Source organism: Crocodylus siamensis, chromosome 3, assembly GCF_052110815.1.
Source record: "Crocodylus siamensis isolate JL-2025a chromosome 3, ASM5211081v1, whole genome shotgun sequence".
Taxonomy (NCBI): domain Eukaryota; kingdom Metazoa; phylum Chordata; order Crocodylia; family Crocodylidae; genus Crocodylus; species Crocodylus siamensis.
In genome coordinates, this window is record NC_143397.1 from 91,470,229 (window position 1) to 91,482,320 (window position 12,092).

Sequence of the window (12,092 nt, forward strand, 5' to 3'; positions counted from 1 at the left end):
GGGCCAAGATCAGTCCAGACCCTGGGTGGTGGTGGTGTTGCTCCCCCCAGGCTTGGAGGTGTGCTCCAGAAAGGGGGGTACCCCCAGGAAGGCACTTGGAGCTTGGAAGGTGGTCGGGCGCAATGAGGTGGGTGGCTCAACACAGGAGCACCCCCTACTGGTCCGCCCCAATAGCCTAGTGTCATCCATAAGAACTTTTCAATATCTAGGTTTGGTCCCCCTCAGAAGTATCTATTTTGTAAAGTTTGAGTAAAACTTGTTCAGCAGTTTTAATATACTGGAGTATGGAGAAAATAAATGCTTATACTCTCATTCAAAATAAGATCAAATCAGGAATCTGTCTAGGCTTGTGTCCTGTCTTTCTCAGTAGCTACTAGAAGATGTTTGAGAGGAATGTACAGGTTTCCCTCGATTTATGCAGGTTCTATATATACGAATTGGCTTTTATGCGATGACCCTTTTAATACCCCAAATTTGTTATATGCAAGGTAAATTCACTATTATACAATTGGCTCTGGGGCTCCACTTGTCCCCATTCACCCTGGCCCCTGGGCTGTGCTGTGCTGTGGTGCAGGCAGGTGGAAGGCTGCTCCCAGGGCCACTGCAACAGGGGCTGAGATGAATGGGGAGAAGCAGAGGCCTTGGGTGCAGCAAAGTAAGTCTGTAGGAGAAGGGGAGGGGGACGGGGCATGGCGCAGACCAGTGGCTGCAAGCAGGTGGAATTGGGGCTGCATCAGGGGGCACAGGGCCAACATCAATCCACACCCTGAGTGGTGGTGGTGTTACCCCCAGGCTTGCAGGTGTGCTGCAGAAAGGGGGGTGGCAGGACATAAGGTGCCTCCCTGGGAGGGAGCACCAGGCTCTTCCCAGTGTTCAGAGCTGGTGGCAGCCTGCTCTTTTCCCATTGCAGGCTGGGGCCAGCAGCTGCTGCTGGCTGGGGCTGGCAGTATCAGCGGACTCTTCCTGGCTCTTGGGGTGGGGGGCAGCCTGTAGTGGAACGAGAGCAGGCTGGGGCCAGCAGCAGCCCCTGGCTCTTCCTGGCACTTGGGGTGGGCTATGGCAATGGGAGGCGGGCTGCTGCCACTCCAAAATTTGCCATAGCCCACCCCAAACCTGCCCTCCCAGCACCACTGCCAAGTGCCTGGAAAAACCTGATGCACTGCTGGCCTCAGCCTGCCCTCATCCCACTGCAGGCTGCCACCTGCCCTAGTGCTGAGAAGAGCCCAGTGCCACCCCTGCTGCAGCCCCGGGAGTGGCCAACGCTGCCTGCTTGCAGCTGCTGGGCTGTGCTGCACCCTCTCCCTCCCCTTTCCATAACCCTAGGCTTGCTCACTCCCTCCATCCCTCCCACACCACCGTAGGAATATATCCCTATTTGTTACATTATAAGCTGGATTCCCTTTATGTGAATGCAATTTGTGCCAGTTTTGCAGGAACACATCTACAGCATAAATGGAGGGGAAACCTGTAAAAGAAAATCTTAGAGTAGACAGGCATGAAATTCCTAGCCTGTAAAGGAAGTGCATGGTCTCCTTCCCTAATGTAATTGTTTTCATGAGCCATATAAATTATACTTTCCACACTGATAATCCTACTTTAAGAGTAAACTTCTAGCTACATTTTTGTGGAGAAAATCAGACTAGCATAGAAGAAGGAGCTATCCTTATTTGTGTCTTTTTCTTCACCAATAATATGGAATTAAATTAGCAGAGAAAATAGTTGCTTCTTCTTCTCCTACTCCCCCTGGCTTTCTGTTTACCTTCTGTTTTAAAAAAAAGCTGTGTGGATGGGAAGTGAAATAAAATGTAAAGCATATTAAATTCTACCATTACAAAGCAAGGGACTAATATTGTAAGTGTAACTCCTGCATTGCTGTTTCATTGACTTCAGTTGGAGACAGGCACTAAAATAACCTAATTGTTTGCAGGACCTGGGCCCTTAAGCAGTAAAAAAGTAAGGAAATGTCAACATTTTCCAAATATCATTAACTGTTTTTATTATACACATGTCCTTTGGATTACTATCTACATTACATAGTTAACCTAATGCATATGCATGTTTGTGTGAACTACCATAGCCATTTGCCTATATAAATGTAAATAACTGATTATCATTATTGATTATAGTGGAACAAATTTGAAAATGCCACTGTTTGTAGAACTTGTTCCAATGATCAGATTTTGAATTTTTTGTTAATTTTTCCATCAAATATTTTATTTCTTGAAGGCAGAGGGAAAGGTCCCTGAAATTTTTGACAAAACGTTTTAGATTTTTCAGGCAATTGTAGAGCTGATTATTTTTCAAACTTTAAATTTCTGATTTAATTTTCTATTTAAAATGAGATTTTTACTTAAAATTTCCCCCCTAAAATTTTTGTCTGTTCTCTTCTGGCTTGGAAATAGCTTTACTGGCAAAATATCAAGTCAGAGGAAGAATACCATATTTTCACATTAACATACAACATATATGCTGCATAAAACAGGGACAGAGCCTAATCTTTGCCTGACTCACCCTCCTTTACCCATAAAATTAAAGCTGAGACCCTAGCTGTTGCTGAAGACTGGTCTGTGTGGGTAGATCTATGATTCTGTAAAGAGCTAAAGAGGCTGTGAAATAGACCAAGATCAGCTAGCAGACAGCAAAATTGCCCTAAGAAAAATTTGCTTGAATAGTGGAATATCAAGGCCACTTAAATAGGGAGATAATTATTAACAGCTGTAGAATGAAGAACAATGGGCTTTTAAATCAATTGATTCCCTTAGCTACCTGAAGATTAATATCACAGCTGCTACATTGTGGAGTATGAATCAAACCAGGTGCTGCCAACCTCAGGCAGAAAATCTGTGCTCTTGCTTAATATGCTTACTTTGCTTTTGTGGGGCTGATGTTAGGGGGAAAGGTTGCGTGTTGTAAGTGAGAAAATAAGGTAACCTAAGTCTGTGAAAGAGGTAAGAGCTGGAAATGAAATGAAGGTTGGACTTGTAAGATTTTAAGTGGATGTACATCAGCAGTTGTTGGAGTGAAGTGTGGGGACCAGCTGAGAGGAGTTTACCAAACAGTGAATAAATATTTTTGGCTATGCACCTAGGGTTATGGGAAAATTACATCTTAGGTAAAATAAGTAATGTTTAAATCCTTTGCATGTCACTATATTCACTCTTAGCATCAAGTCAAAGTAGTCCAAATGTATAGGTAGCTCAGTGAATCGCCCATTATCTCTCACATGCTATTTTTCATGTGCTGAAGTATATTGGTAATACACATTCTGGTGTTACCTAAATGTCAAAGAGGGAGTGGGCATTTAGATAAGGTATAATAAGTTACTGTAGATAACTGAAGATATAATAGTTGATGTGAAGAAAAGGATTTTGAAAGGATTATAAAAGCTGATCTGGTAAGTGTAATTCCTGCATTACTGTTTCATTGACTTCAATTAAAGACAGGCACTAGAATAGCTTAATTTTAAGTTTAAGTAACACTTCAAGGTGTAAGCCCACTTTAACTGTTAGGGTGGGTGTAAAAGAAAAGATACTTCCCATTTACACTGACGCAACTGTGTTTGTGTTTGCACAATCTGAGATTTCCCGCCACTCAAAGTCCATTTACCGCCTTTAACTAACACTACTCAGAGATGAGTCATTTTGCAGCGCTCCCTAGTTGCATTGCCGCAGCTATGGATTTGTTCATACAAACAGCCAACAGCCGTTAACCAGTAGGTGCCACTGTGTGTTGTTGTTTTTTTTTGGGGGGGGAGGGGGGCACTTACCCTCCTTCACTCCTCACCCATCCCTCCTCCCTCACAGCATGCACTGGAGTGGCCACAGTTTCGGGTCAGATCTGTTCAGCAAATTATTATTTTTATTTTAACAAAAAGAAATGGGGGAGGAAGCCAATATTCCCTTAATTTACTACCCCCTGTTAATTCTTCCACTGTCCCCACCACCTGTAGTATATGTCCTCCTGCCCTCCCCATGTACCCTCCAGCTGCACCCCCGGCACTCCCCATTGTGTGCTGCCACTGCAGTGGACATAGCTCCCAATGGCAGCTGCAGCATCAGCATAATAGTTTTTTGCAAGTAGTTTGAAACTTTGCAGTGAGTAGTTACGTGACTTCCTTCAATATTGCAAACCCTCCATTCCATTTCAGAACCACGACCAAAATTCCAGGGGCCAGATGCTGCCTGCCAAACCCGATGCCCAGGATATGCAGTGTCACATGTAACATTTAGGTAATATGACCTACCGACCTTCTGTATGTGTGTTTGTGTGTGTGGAGGGGTGCGGAACGGATAAAAGTCCATTTTTTTGACTATGCTCCAAACTCCTCTCCTTCTTCCTCTTCCCTCCTCCCTGCAGAAAACTTTCATGGGTGGAACTCACTGGGGAAAACCAGTAAAAAAATTTTTTAAAAAAATGAAGAGTGAAAAAAAGACCTATATTGTGCAGATTTGCAGTTTTTATTTGTTATTTTTTAATATTTTGGATATATTTATATTGTAAAGGTGCTGGGGAGGAAGATCCCCCTCTTGTATAATACTGTTATCCATATATTTTTAAAATCTTTGTTAATTTAATTATCATTTATCATTTTTTACTTATTATGTAAATTCTTTTTAAAATTATCCCTCTTTTACAAAAGAAGAAAATGCATTGCACCCCCCTTTTTTGAATACTGCGTTTTGACTAAAGTATTTTCTTTTTGCTCCATATGTGTCATGTTTTCTTTGGGGTGGGTGGGGTGGTTTTTGGAGACCATGCCCACCTCAGCATGGGGAGGGTTTTTATGGAGTCACAGCATTACTGGAAAGAGTTGCAAAGAGTTGCAGGGTGGACTGTTATCAGAGGGAGGTCGAATTCTTGTTAAGAGCTAGGGAAGCTGCAGCCAGTATTTCTTGTTTTAAAAAAAAAGAAAAAAGGGACTAAACAACCCCACCCACCTCCAGCAGCAAGCAGGCAATCTGCAAAACTTCTCCATTCATGAACCTACCAGGGCCTTTAGCAAGTTTTTAATGCATGCATTTAATATGGATGGTCACTGAGGAGTGATGGGGTTTGGGGTTAACATTTGCTGCTGCAGCTTCAAAAAAGCTTCTTTTTTCTGACCCCCTGGCAGTTTTTTCCTTGCAGTCTATACTGTTATGGAAGGTGCGATGGAAAAATGAGTTTTTCGATGCTTTCTTTGCAACGCAATGTTTTCTTTACAAAATCCTGCATGTAGCACCTTTTGGAGCTGGGTTTGCCAACCCCCTCCACCTCCACCCCAGCCCAGCCAGCTGAAACCTGTTCCCCTCCCCTGTAGAGAGTTCATCAGATTTTTGTCAGTATTGCTTTGTCCTCAAAGGATAGGGAGAAGGTGAGAGGGAAATGAGGAGCAGCACTCCCAAGGCAGCCCAGGGTAATCTGTTCAGCTGCCTCTAGACCTCTACAGAGTATTCAAAGAAAGCATTATTGTGGGAGAAGTTTTTTTCATCCAAATTCAAGAAATTCCTCTGCATTTCAAGTCAGAGCATCAGATAATTCCTGCCACGGGCTCTACACTAAGGGTTGGCATCTCCTCATAAAATGGATCTCAGTTACCTCAGGGAGCTGCTAATCAGCCTAGGCCAGGGTTTCAAAAAGCACTGATGAATACTTTTTTTTTTTTTTTTTTTTTAACAGTACAGCCATTGCCAACAAACACAATAAAATAGGTAAAAACACCAATTCACAATATGCTTCCAAGGAGAAAGGGGGGTGCAGGCATAGTCCCAAAGGGGCTCCCTCAGGTAAAGATACATGGTCTGACTCAGCTGGCTGGCTGAGTCGAGCCAAGCTAATGGGAGGGTGGGAGGCATCCTGCACCCCTTCCTGGTTACTGAATATGTCCCATCCCAGCAGGAAGATGGCTGGTTAAAGGGGTGGGGGCACCCAGGCAAACCTGCTATGGGGAAGAGGCAGGGAGGGTGCATAATCACCTGCCTTATGCTCATTATCTGCTTTCTCATCATAAGGAATTGAACAGTAATTATAAGTCTATATAACATAAGTCTATAGCATATATGTTAGAGGCCCAGGATGTGTGTGATGTGTGCCCAGGATGTGTGGTATGCGTGCTGCAAGAGGCAGCTGGGGGGTGGAGGGTGATAAGGAAGATCTACCTGCTTTAAAATATTGTGATAGGGAATCGAACCATTACAATTATTATTGTCCATTAATAAAATATTAATATTATGACAATCTCTTATTAATATAGTACTATTGTATTTATTAATAGTATTATTGATTGACTCCTATTATTACTATTACCTGTTATTATGTTATCAGTCTCTATAAGTCTGTATAAATCTATAGGATGAAATTATAATGCCCAATATATATAAGATATAATTATAATGCACAATAGTTCAGTTGTTGAGAAAATCCTGAAGGAAGTGTTTTCATCCTCTTCATCTTCTCTTTATTCCTTTCTCTTTTTGCCCATTGTCCCTTCACAGCCCTTGGACTTTCCCTAGGCAGAAACTTTGAAAATGAGCTTTTTCAAAATTCCTTTCATGTTGTTTTCATGTTGTTTTACATTTGTGGTTGTCCCTCAAATGTACCCCGGGGTGGAAGAAATTGTAGCAGAACTCCACCAGAGATTCATAGTCAATGACTATGCATAGTTACGTATTCAGGCAGATAGCATGGCAAACTGTATATACACTCACGCTATTAATTTAAACAAGATGACCCAGAGCTGTTTTTAGAGTGGTTCAGTAATTTGTTACAAAGCCAGAGAGAAATATTGCTCGATTCAACATTTCAGCTGGTTGTGATCATTGTGAGAGGCCAGGGAGGTGGAAGCCATAGAGTTATAAGCTCTATCCCCTATTCCCAGATCATTACTAAAAAGAGGAAGTATTTAATTGACTTGAATACCTATGATACTAACCTGTGCTTTGCAGGCAGTCTATTGGCTGTTACAGAACGTAGAGGGGCCAGAGATGTCAAACTGCTAGATGGTGCCAAAGAACTGTATAGGAAATTAGGCATGTCTATATACCAAAAGGTTATGCTTCATCAAATACCTTTGTCTGAAGACCTTGCACAGGTTAACATTCACAAAGTGATGCATAAGGAAAAAATTGGGTGGAGTTTATTTAAAACACATGATGTACCCAGATACCCCGGCACCTGTTTTCTTCTGCTACATGGTGAACATTATTATGATATTTTGGATGTGAAAAAGGTGTTTGGCATGAGGAATTATTGTGATCTTTGTCAGATGTTGTACAGCCATAGCCACACATGCAGGTTCTGATGTCATCTTTGCCTGAGCCCAACCTGCTCTGAAAACGTAGGCAGGACACAGAGGTGCCCTAATTGTAAGCTGTTCTGTCGTTCTAAAGAGTGCTTGGAAAGGCACGTGGCCCTGGCCTCTGAAAATCGGATTGAATGTCAGACTAAAACTCTGTGCAATGAGTGTAAATTTTTCATGGACAAAAAGCACGAGTGCAAAGGGTGGCAGTGCAAACAGTGTTATGGGAAAATCATGGATGTAAACAAACACTGGTGCTTTATGCGTCAGATTAAAGAGCCTGAAGAAGGCGAGGGGTCCATTTTTTGTGATTTTGAATGTGTGCAGGAGACGGGGATGTGTATGTCCAACTACATTTTTGCAATGGAGCTAAAGACAGGGGGAAAAAACCTCAGAAAGACGCAGGCAAAAACCCCAAAAAGGCTTGTAAAGCTAAGCCCAAAAGCCAGAAAGCACTTGGGAGTTTAAGGGTGAAGAGTGTCTGTCTGATTTTATTAAGGTCTTTATGAATAAAAAGTTCAAGGACTATACCTTCATAGCTCACAACGCCAAAAGCTACAATGTTTACTTTGTTAGCCAGTTATTGAAGCAAAAAATGGTCGTGAAATGAATCACTCAGGGGGCTAAACTCATGTGTACTGAAGTGACCAGGCTAGGCATCCGTTTAATAGATTCTTTAACTTTTTGCCAATGAAACTTAGCAGGTTTCCACAGGTGATGGGGTTTGAAGGATGCAAAAGTTATTTCACACATTTTTTTAACACAGCAGAAAACCAAAATTATGTGGGGCCTCTCTCAAAGGTGGAGTACTACGGCATTGAAAGCATGATGTCCGGTGAGAAAGGACAGTTTTTAGAATGGTATCAGAAGAAGACCTTTAACATGCAAAAGGAGCTGGCCTATTATTGCCAACAGGACGTAAAAATTTTGCAAGAGGCCTGCTGCCTCTACAGGGGTATTATGAAAATGACGTGGTGAGTAGACCGAGTGAAAGTAGATGGTGAACTCCACAATGTAGTACGCTGCATAGATCCTCTCCAATACATCACGCTGGCCTCTGTCTGCATGGCCATGTACAAGTTTGTTTTTGGAACCACAGACCATAGCGTTTCTCCCCCTGGACAACTATCACAGACAGAAAAAGAGGTTTTCAACCCCATTCAGTGGCTAATGTACATTTTGGAGAAAGAAAATATTCAAATTCAACATGCCTTACAGGGTGGGGAATTTCAGGTAGGCCCCTATTTTTTAGACGGCTATGCCAACATTGATGGGGAAACTACGGCATTTGAATTTAACAGATGCTTTTTCCACGGTTGTGTCACTTGCTACAGTGAGAAAGATCAGAACCCATTGATGGGGACCACCTTCAGGTTTTTGAATTGTTGGGTATTACACAAGACCGATTATCTCAAGAGAGAGGGGGTTTAAAGTTAGGACCATTTGGGAGCACGACTGGAGGGCTCTGTTAGAAACGGATGGGGAGCTGGCAGATTTTTTAAACAGAACCCTTTTGCCTTCTCCACTGGTACCTAGGGATGCTCTTTGTGGGGGCAGAACTAATGCCATCTGTCTATATTACCAAACTAAACCCGGCGAACAAGTGCAGTATTATGATTTTACCAGTCTTTACCCCTTTATAAACGAAATGAAGGAATACCCAACCGGACACCCTAAAATCATTCATGACAATTTCCAACCCCTGTCAAGCTATTTTGGAATAACCAGGGTGAAACTGTACCCACCACAAAACCATTTTTTCCCCCGTGCTACACACTAGGGTGAATGGGAAACTTATGTTCACTCTGTGCCGCCTCTGCGCGGAAACAAGACAGCAAAAGTGCGAACACGGTGATGAAGAGAGGGCCCTCCTGGGCACATGATGCACACCAGAATTGAATAAAGCTATTGCCAAGGGGTACAGAGTAGCTTAAACCTATGAAGTCTGGCATTTTGCCAAGAAGTCTACACTCTTTTTTCATGGTACATAAAAATGCACCTCCAACAGAAGCAGGAAACCTTGGGCTACTCCGCCTGGTGTACAGACCAAGAAAAACAAGAATGATACATGGCCAATTTCTTGCAAAAAGAAGGCTTGACCTTATGCCCAGAGCATATTAAACCCAACCCTGCAAAGTGCCAAATAGCAAAATTGTTTCTAAATTCTTTGTGGAGTAAATCTGGTCAGAGAACCACCTTGCCCAACATCAGCATCGTTAGAGACCCCGAAGAACTCTTTGGCGTAGAGGGCCACAAAATTAATAATGTAATGTTTAAAGTTTAAGGGGTTCTTAGCATAATTCCCACTAAAGGCATTATTATCCACAAACCCAATGACAATGAGTTTGAGCAGCTGCCCCAGAAACAGATTCTCCTGGTCTATGGGGTATTTAGCATTGGCCATAAGCTAGACCTCCGCATGGCCCAGTCAGACGCCTGGGGCTACCTTCACTTTTTTCACAAAAAGTGAAGCCGACATGATTTTTAGTTTACATGGGCCAGCTGCTGCGGTACCCATCAAGCAGAAGGCATCTTTGCTGCATGTCAGCTTAATTTTCACATCCACTCCATTCAGCAACAGTTTTTCTTGAAAAAACAAATCTCTATGGAGATGACCAAGCAGCTCTATCTTTTTGCTCCGGGGATCTCAACATACAGGCTTTTCTCAATGCAGGTCTGCGTAGGGGCTATTTGAAATGCATCCAGTTCGGATTTGGCGCATTCTTCAGACCCATAGTGAACAAAGGCCATGGTGGTTAAAATATATTTCCAGGAGAGCGCCCTTCTTTCTCTCAGGATGTTTCTTGGTTTTTCATGTCTGGCTGCCCTGCTGACTTACCCTCTTCTTTTTAAGGGGTTGAGGAGGTCCTGCACGTCTGGAGTCTGGTGCCTCTCTCTTTGTTTGAATATACATGAGACTGGACCCCTCCTGCTTTGTCAGCTTGACCACCTTATCTAGGACAGCTTGGGAGACATGACCGACCACATCTTTGGCTATGTTTTGTGCTGCATTTTTAGCATGGGGTTTAATAATCTCCAGACCCCTTCTCAAAAGCGGAATGGCTTTTCTAAAGAGGCTGCAGAATATGCCTCCAACACCAGCCCTGTACATCACAGGCACCCCCAATATCTGGGAAGACCATACCCAGCCTGGGCTTTGTAATAATTTCTGTACAAATTAGGGTTCCCATAGTTTTTTACCATCACCATTGTACTTTCACTTATTCTAAAATCTTAGTCTTCCAGGGGCGTAGGTGAAGCTTAACTATCAACTTACCTAAGCGAAATGAGATGTGTTTGTTCTGATCCATCTTTATTTCAATGCTGATTGGGTCAATGTGGTGCTAACTGATGGGGACATAATGCGGGTTGTCATATGTGATGGTGACAAACTCATTGCTCCCACAGACAGGGACGCAGCGTAGCAAATGTACCGAAAACTCCCTGACAACCTGATGTTCCACAATGTCTGTGTAGACATACAGCGAATTGAACCAACCGGTAATATCAGCTGGGAAGGGTGTTTTTTTAACAGAGACTTCAGGTAGCATTTCCAAAATATAGGCTAGCTCACCATGTGTATAAAAACCATAAGAGTTATCTTTGGATTTAAGTCTCACTTTCCTGATGCTTGGTCATAGTGCATAACTAATTCAGGCGGAGTAGGATTGTTGATAATTGTATTGTTTATAAGATCCAGTAATTTTGTGATGGTTGTATAATACCTCCGAGGCAGGCTGTACCCCCATTTTTTAGTCCCAGAAATTATTTTGAAAGGGGTGTCTTTGTTGTTGTTGTTCCAGCTGTGCGGGTATTGTATTTCTGCTAACCCTATCTCCCAGTTCCCCAGCAGATCCAGAGGTTTAACCAGTTGTATGGTAAAGCTTAAGCTGGTGTTCTGCGGAAAAATGCTGGCGCAAGCATTGCTGGACAAAGTGATGTAAAAGTTGCCATCACACGTCTCAGCCTTCTGTCTGAGGTACCCCTATATGTTACAAACTTGGGAGGCTTCCACCCAGCTGTTTAATTAGACAGCCACCCCAACCATTTCACCAACAACCACTTCTTTCTTCCCTTTCCTTTTGTTGCTAGAACTTTTTCAACACTGTAAACTCTGTCCTATTTGGGGTTCACTTTTTGTAGTTCTTCAGGGTAGAAAGAACCCTCAATAGTTCATCTTCGTAATCTTTTAGGCGGTATACAGGTGTCTGCACGTGTCTAAGGACTTCATCCACTATGAAAATCTCATTGGTGAATGTTTGTTCATAACCTTTTTCAAACCTCCCTTTGGTCCTAGACACCCGCACGTGGTCTCCTTTTCTAAACATGGGTGCTGCTGGTTTTATTTTGAAATAGTCCCCATACACAGCTTTCCACACCCATTGAGAGTTTGAGAAGTTCACGTCAACAGGCCTGCTGCGGATAGTTCTGTGAAAACTGTGGCTGCAGCTCTTTATAAACTCTGGTAACGCATCGACGTAGTGAAAGGTGTTGCGGGCTGTAAAATACCTCCACATCTTTGTTTTTAGTGTTCTGTTAAACCTCTCTACCACTGCCACTTTCACTTCATTATTTGTCACAAAATGGTGAATATTATACTGTTTTAACAGCTTGCTTAAAGACTTATTTAAAAATTCTTTTCCCAGATCAGTCTGTAATTTTCGAGGTACACAGCCCTCTGTAAAAATGGTTTTAAAGGCCCAAGATATTTCACCACCTGACTTGTCTTTTAGACCCACGGCCCAGGCTTACTTTGATAATATGTCTATCGCTGTTAAGATGAACTTAACCCCACCATTGTGCTTGGAAAACTGCT